Source organism: Rhinolophus hipposideros (genome assembly GCF_964194185.1).
Source record: "Rhinolophus hipposideros genome assembly, chromosome: 17".
Classification (NCBI taxonomy): Eukaryota; Metazoa; Chordata; class Mammalia; order Chiroptera; family Rhinolophidae; genus Rhinolophus; species Rhinolophus hipposideros.
The window spans coordinates 31,908,883-31,916,241 of NC_138063.1; the positions used below are offsets into that span (position 1 = coordinate 31,908,883).

A 7,359-nucleotide genomic window follows, 5' to 3' on the forward strand; every position below is an offset into this window, starting at 1 on the left:
ATAAGTTTTGGGGGAAAAATAAATCAGGAAAAGGGATGAAGAAAGTTGATGTGATTTATTTTAAAATACAGGGTAAGGAGAGTGGTTAGGAAAGCCCTCACTGAGAATGAGACATCTAAGAAAGATCTGGGAAGATAAGAGAGTAAGCCAGGTGGGTATTTGGAGGAAGAATAGTCCTGGCACAAAGACCAACAGGTGCAAAGGCCCTGAGTTGGGGGAATTTCTGGTCTGTGTGAGGCATAGCAATAAAGCCAATATGTCTGCCATGACACGAAAAGTGGGGAAATATTAGGAGATGAAGTCAGAGATGTAGATGGACCAGGCTGGGGTTGGGCTCGAGGATACGAGGGGAATTAGATCATAAAGGATAAAGGACTTGTCGGTGATTATAAGGTGCTCTGAGTGAGGCAAGGACATCGAGTAGAGGAGTAACGCTATCTGAGCCAGGCTGCTAGGTCGAGAACCACCTGCGGGGAGAGTTAGGGCAGAGCAGCGAGATCAGTTAGAAAGTTTTGCAATAACCCAGAAGGAAGATTTTGGTGTATTGGACTGAGTGGTTGCAGTCGATCACATTATATGTATATTTTTGAATGTAGCCTTGAGAGATATGTCTGTTGTTGGGTATGAAACAAAGAGGAATCAAAGATGTCTCCAATAGTTTTGGCTTACAGCTGGAAGAATAGAATTGTCTGGGACCAAAAACGGCAAAACTGAAGGCAGAATAAGTTTGTGGGATGATGAAGAGCTCCGTTTTAAACACATGTTGAATGTAAGATGTATTTGATATGCAAGTGAGTATCTTGAATAGGCAATTGGATTTATGAATCTGGGAAGTAGGGAAGGTGTTTGAACTAATGATAAAAATTTAGATATTTTCAGTGTATATTTTAATGCTGTGTGACTGGATGGCATCAGGTGGATGGATGTATATATTAATAGAAAAATCATGACTGACAGTTCACTAGGTAAACTCATTCCCTTAAAAGTAAACAACATCACTATCCAGAATGGTATGGACTTACTCTAGAACCCCCAAAACTCATCAGAATAAACTAATCTGACCTCAGAGTGTTTCCCACAGTCCTGTGAGAATGGTGGGTCACTAACAGATGAGTCAGTGTGGCACTCCATCAGCCACAGAACTGTCCTCAGGCATATCCTCTCCCTGAGGCCAGAAATATACATGCATGTCCATCTAGACTCTCTAGGGTTCCAGTTAGGATCTCTGTGATGATAACTGTTTGGATAAAAAGAGTATCTAAGTACAAGTATACAGCTGTCTAAATTCATAGAGAGGAAAACATTTGTCCAACACAGGTTCAATGTCTGTAGAGACTTAATTTATATGACTATCCAGAATATTTATCGTCTCAGACTATAACAACTACATTTAGGTTACACTATGTTGATGGTGGGTCTTCCTCAAGAAAACATGTGTATTGCTTGCTTTATCTTTGGAAAACTAAAAGACCCATGGTGGTGGTTTCCCAACAAAATAAGACATTTTCTCCCATATATATATTTGAGATACTCTTAGAAGGCTGAAGTTTACAAATTGTTTAGACTGTTCCCGCTTCGTAGAGTCCTATTTCATCAATTTATACACGTGTGAATAAATTAACCCATGGAAACATACACATACACTGCTAAGAAGTATTTGAGGGGCCTCATTAGAAGTAAGATATTTTAGAAAGAGTGCAACATTTAAGCTGTATCCTTGGGTAGTGATAGATAAATATTAGAATTTATGTAAAACTTCCTGTATTTTATATCTATATAAAAGTTTGTCTGGGATAAATCTAGTAAGGAAAGATTTTGAAAATTTTTATTATCTATAAAATGGTTTAATTTTAAAATAGGATAATTAGGATCAGGTAATAGTTGCACAAACTTTATAAGCAGTAAAAATTCTCAGGATATTTTTAAAGCAATTATACAAATAGAACACGCCGGATCTCTAAACTAAGGGCACCATAGAAAGGGGTCTATGGTCACTTCAGAAAGCACATTAAATATGAATCAATACAGTAATTCTATCCTGGAAAGGTAATTATGGCATTGAAATGTTAAACGAGAATTCAGAATGTAAGAAACACTTGGCACCTTTCCCATTAGATACTCAAAATTGTCAAAACCTCTACATACTCAGTTCTGATCCTATCACTGCACATGGCAATGTACATAGAGAATATTCAAAGGATGACAATATGTGATAATGCAAACAATAAGGAAGCTAACAAATTGATATTATTTATCTGAGGGAAGACATGACAAAGAGGTACAATATAGTCATCAATTTGCTGGAAAAGAAAGTCCTTTGTCAAAAATAAAACCACATTATAATAGGAAAGAAGACTGAATTTCAGAGTGAAACAAGCATGGAATGAAAAATCTTGGCCCTATTACCGTGTTTCCCCGAAAATAAGACCGTCCAGGAACATCAGCTCTAATGCATCTTTTAGAGCAAAAATTAATATAAGACCTGGTATTATGTTACATTACATTACATTACATTATATTATATTATATTATATTATATTATATTATATTATATTATACCAGGTCTTATATTAAAATAAGACCCGGCCTTATATTAATTTTTGCTCCAAAAGACGCATTAGAGCTGATGGTCCTGCTGGGTCTTATTTTCGGGGAAACATGGTACTAACCTGCATGACTTTGGGGAAGTAACTTAACATCTAGTTTCTTCAGCTGTAAATGGGGATAAAATACAGCCCTTCATGAGTTATTATATAGATCGGATTAAATTCTATAATGTAAGTAAAAACACCTAGCATAATGTCTGATAGAGAGCAATATTAGAAATGACAATGATAAATTAATAAAGCCTGCTAGTAGTATTGACCTTCATTCTAGCAGTACTGGATAGTGGTTAAGAACATGATTTCTGAAGCTATGTTGTCTGGGTTCAAATTCTAGCCATATTACTTCCTAGCTGTGGGACAGTGGGCTGGTTATTAAAATTCTCTCATTTTTGTCATTTGTTAACCCAGGATTGTCTACATAGATTTTGTGAGGATTATATTAGTTAGCATGTGCACACTAATGCAATAGCACTAACATTTAGAATAGCAATAGCACTAACATTTAGAATAGTTCCAGAGACTATTGTTTTCTGTCTTTTCTTCTTCCTTTCCCCCTCCCCATTTCCCTTTCTGCTCCCCCCCTTCTTATAATTGGTATGGTTTCAGAGCAATATTTTTGACATTTCTGATAAGTTATAAATATGGATATTGATTCATTGCAACAATACATCAATACTGATCTCTTTCGTTTGCCTAGTCCTCCTTTCTTCCCTTTCATTTCATATGATAATCCCAAGAGCACTCCCTAATGAAACTTCTATATCTAGAGTCTACTTTCTGGGGAACACAGCACATGACACTCATGGCTACGCTCCTCCAATCAGTAATGACACCTTCATAGCAATACTAATAACTAGTATTTGAATATTTATTATGTGCTGAACACTATGCCAAATGCTTTATGTTTATTATCTAATATAACATTCAACAGGTACTAATGTTACCTCCATTTTATCTGTGGCTACTGTGGCTCAGAGAGGTTAAGAAAATGTCCTTGGTCGCCTAGCTATAAAATGATGGAGCCAAGATTTGAAACCATGAACTTCAGCTCCAAAGACAACACATACTTCACCATGATACTATGGTGTCATTTAGTAGGCACTCAATAAATACATATTTATAAAATATGCTGAGGTGATTGGGTATTTTCACTGAGTTGTTTTAAGAACCTCTCACCATAATACCATGAATAGATCCATTATTGTTGACAATAAATGCAAACAACTGGGTGAATGGACAGTAAAAATGGGAAGAAATGCAGAGAAATGTCAGGTCAAGACATTTCTCTAAGGGAATGTTTTTGCTGAGAAGATAAATGTGTTAAGGAATTTTGAATGCACAATACACATACAAAAATGCACTCAATGTCACAAGTGGTTGGAGTTTTAGTAGATACCCATTGAAACATCACCGAGATGTGATCAGATTCACATAATTTGCAAGGAACTGATGTCAATTTTGGCAAAGGTGTGGGAAACTGAACCCCACCATACACTGCCGATCAAAGTTGTAATCACTACTTTGGAGAACAATATGACACTATCTAATAAATCTGAAAAATGCATATACTTTACAATTTTGCAGTTAAACTCATACATCTAGAGAAATTCTTGTGCACGTCCATTAAGAGGGAAACATATGGATGCTCCAGCAGCATTTTTTTTTGTGTGTGAAGGCCAACAACTTTTTAAAAGTTAAAATATCTGTCAATAAGGGAATGCATATATATAATATGGTAGTATATCTATGTGACAGAATGTTCATATAATATTTAAAATGACTGAATTCAATCTATATGCATCAACATGGCTAGATCTTGAAGATATAATGTTGAAAAAAAAAGCAAGTTTCAGGATGTTAAATACAATATATCATTACTGTAAAAGATAATCAACATGTTTATATTGTGAACGCATGCAGATGTGGGGTGAAAGCATAAAATTGTGAACTGTTTATATAGCAAATCCATGATAGTGTTTATCTTGTTGGAGAAGGAGAGATGGTGTGTACAACAACACTGCTGAGAGAAATAGAGGAAACTTAACGTTTCCTCCAAAATTTTATTTCTCAAAACAAACCGACAAGAACGACAAAAAACTGAGGCAAATACAAAAATAAATCAACATACTCCGTTTGGGGACAACGGGTTTTTACCTTTGTCCTTTGCTTACCTGTGTTCTTTGGTATTTTATTTATGCTTTTCAAAATTCATAACAATAAAAATAACAAGAAAAGAGAGATCATGTGTGTAACTTCAGTCTTGAATTGCTTTGGAAGTGAAGTCTTAATTGAAACATAATGATTTAAATAGAATCCAGTTATAAAGGTTATTTCTAGGTTGGCTTCAATGTACAAGCATATTTTACACTGAAAACCAGGAAATTTCCACTTTCTTTAAAAAATGAGTTTTTGTCTCATTGGGAGTGATTTAGAGGTGGCTTTTCTTGTGTGGGGAGAATGGAACAGATCGGTAGTTCCTAAACCTGGCTGGTCTTCAGAATCACCTGGAGAGTCCTTTGATATGCAAAAGTGGGAACCACACCCCAACTTTAGGAACAATATTCTCTTGGGGTGGAGCCCAGAGATTTGTTCCCTTTATTTCTGTAGTCTCTGATAACTCCCAGAGGAGTCTGATAATTAGCCTGGCTTGGAAATCTACCTCCAGATGTCCTCTCAAGTTCCCTTCCTCCCTATGATTTTTAAAGACTAATTGGTTTTAGTATAGGAGTAGAGTGGTTGCCTCTCAGGGAGAAACTGGAAGAAGGAACTAGAAAAGGATTCCATTATTGATTAGCTTCTGGTGTACAGTGCCATGGTCTATAATTTTATATATATAATGTGATGGCTCGGTGCGAGGTCAGAGGGATAGTGGATGGGGGGGGGGCTACAGTGTAAGAGATATAAATGATGAACATCTAAGTATTACCTTGTCTTGTACACCTGAAACTAAAAAAAAAAACAAAAGAAAAGAAAAAAAAAGAAAAGGATTCCAGTACATAAAGTGGGCCTATCTTGTAACAAAGACCCCATTCGGTATATTCCTCCTTACCTCCTTATAAATCAGTTCAGGCTTAAGAAGGTCCATTATGCTTTAAAAACAGATATTTTCCATGTCCTCTTTTATATAAAGTCCAGAATGCTTTTCTTGCTTTGTGGTCGCTTAGTCATTTTTTTCCTCTTAGTTTTCAAGAATGCTACAGACAGTTGAATATCAATCAGAAGAGCATTACATTTTTGAGTGCCAGGAAAATCAACATTATTGCAGTTCTATTTTTAGGAAGCTCCTTTTCAGTACAAAAAGGAAGGAGCAAGCACCGATCTTTGATTCTGAATTGCCATGTTCTTTGTACTTCACTTGCAGGTGAATATAACCTCCATTCGTACCACAAAATAAAAATGGGCTAATGATTTGTGCCTGTAAGTCATTTTCTTTTTGAGAGAGGCCTCACTATAAATCCTTCTGTGGATTATGGAGGAGTTATATGTCTTACAGTGCTTGAGACTATAAATATATGGGTCATAAAGGGAGAGCCTCCTGACAGACTTTTCATCTGTATCTGCCTTATAGGGCTTTTCTGAGGACTGGAAAGAGGGAAGACAGCACAGAAGAAATTATCAGTGAAGCAGTTTTCTTGTAGAAGCATTTTGTGTTCACCAGCTTTTAAAGACTATATCCTAAGATGTGGACTAAATTTTTATTTCTAAATACTTTTTCGACATGAAAAGATAGAAGTAGTAGGTTCCTATTAAGAGTGATATTTTTTGTGATGCATATTTGGTTTTATTGGGGATCAGGGACAGGATGGGGACATTCAGGGATTGGCTCCGTGGTCTCCTTGATCCAGTCCAAGAAGGACAGAAGTTTGGTAAGATGCCAGGCATAGTGGGTCGGCCACATGGGGTGCGTCCCCAAGATTTGATTCCTTGAAGCATATCATCACAGATCAGCGGGCCCCCTGAGTCACTCACACAGATGTCCTTGCCACCCTGCAAGTGTCCAGCACACAGCATGAAGTCTGTCACCTTCTGGGGTAGGCATTGGCACACACATCGTTGAGCAGGAGCTTGAGGTCCACACACTGGAGCTCATCTGGGTACTCATCTACAAATGGATCTAATTCGATGTTGCCCCAGCTGGGGCATAGCAGGTGTTCCCCATTCGGGGTCCCTGGGTGGGCAGGCCCAGGACCTTCACAGTATCTGTTATCTGGGTGGGCTCTGCCAGGTAGAGCAGCATGAGGTCGTAGCTGTAGTCTTCTACTGGATAGGTGGTGTGGTTCTTCAAGAGGCTCAAGTTGAATTGAGGGTGTGGGAAGCTCTTACTGACCTGGACAAACTGTGCTGTGTCTTCATTCTCAAACAGGTTGTGGCGACCCTGCCAGAGCTGGTAATTACTGGGGAGAGAGAGGGACCAAGGGAATGAGGAGAGAGGAGCAGAAAGGGAGAAGGGGCAGGGCAGCATGGAGGTGGATCCCAAAGGAGAGAAAGAGAAACAAGGAAAAAACTGAGCACGAAAGGTTTAGATTCATGGAGAAATAGAGACAGTGTGAAAGCAAAAGAATGTGACAGTGGGAAAGGCAGATCCGAGACAAAGAGAAAGGCAGTGAAAAATAGGTTTAAAAGATACGGGAAATGACAAAGGCAGAGGGGAGAACAGAGAGATAAATGGGGCAGAAAGGAGGCAGGATGAGGAGGAAAAAAGACAGAGATAGTGAGAAACAGACAAATGGAAAAAGCAGGAGTGAAAAAACAG

At 37.8% G+C, this 7,359-nt stretch overlaps 1 pseudogene across 1 annotated transcript; it reads right to left on the reverse strand.

Annotated features, from left to right (window-relative positions):
* Nucleotides 1-6,387: 6,387 nt before the first annotated feature.
* On the reverse strand, nucleotides 6,388-7,068 carry LOC308509838 (kallikrein-1-like; annotated as a pseudogene). The gene has a single exon. The product of its transcript is annotated as a kallikrein-1-like (transcript).
* Nucleotides 7,069-7,359: the final 291 nt, after the last annotated feature.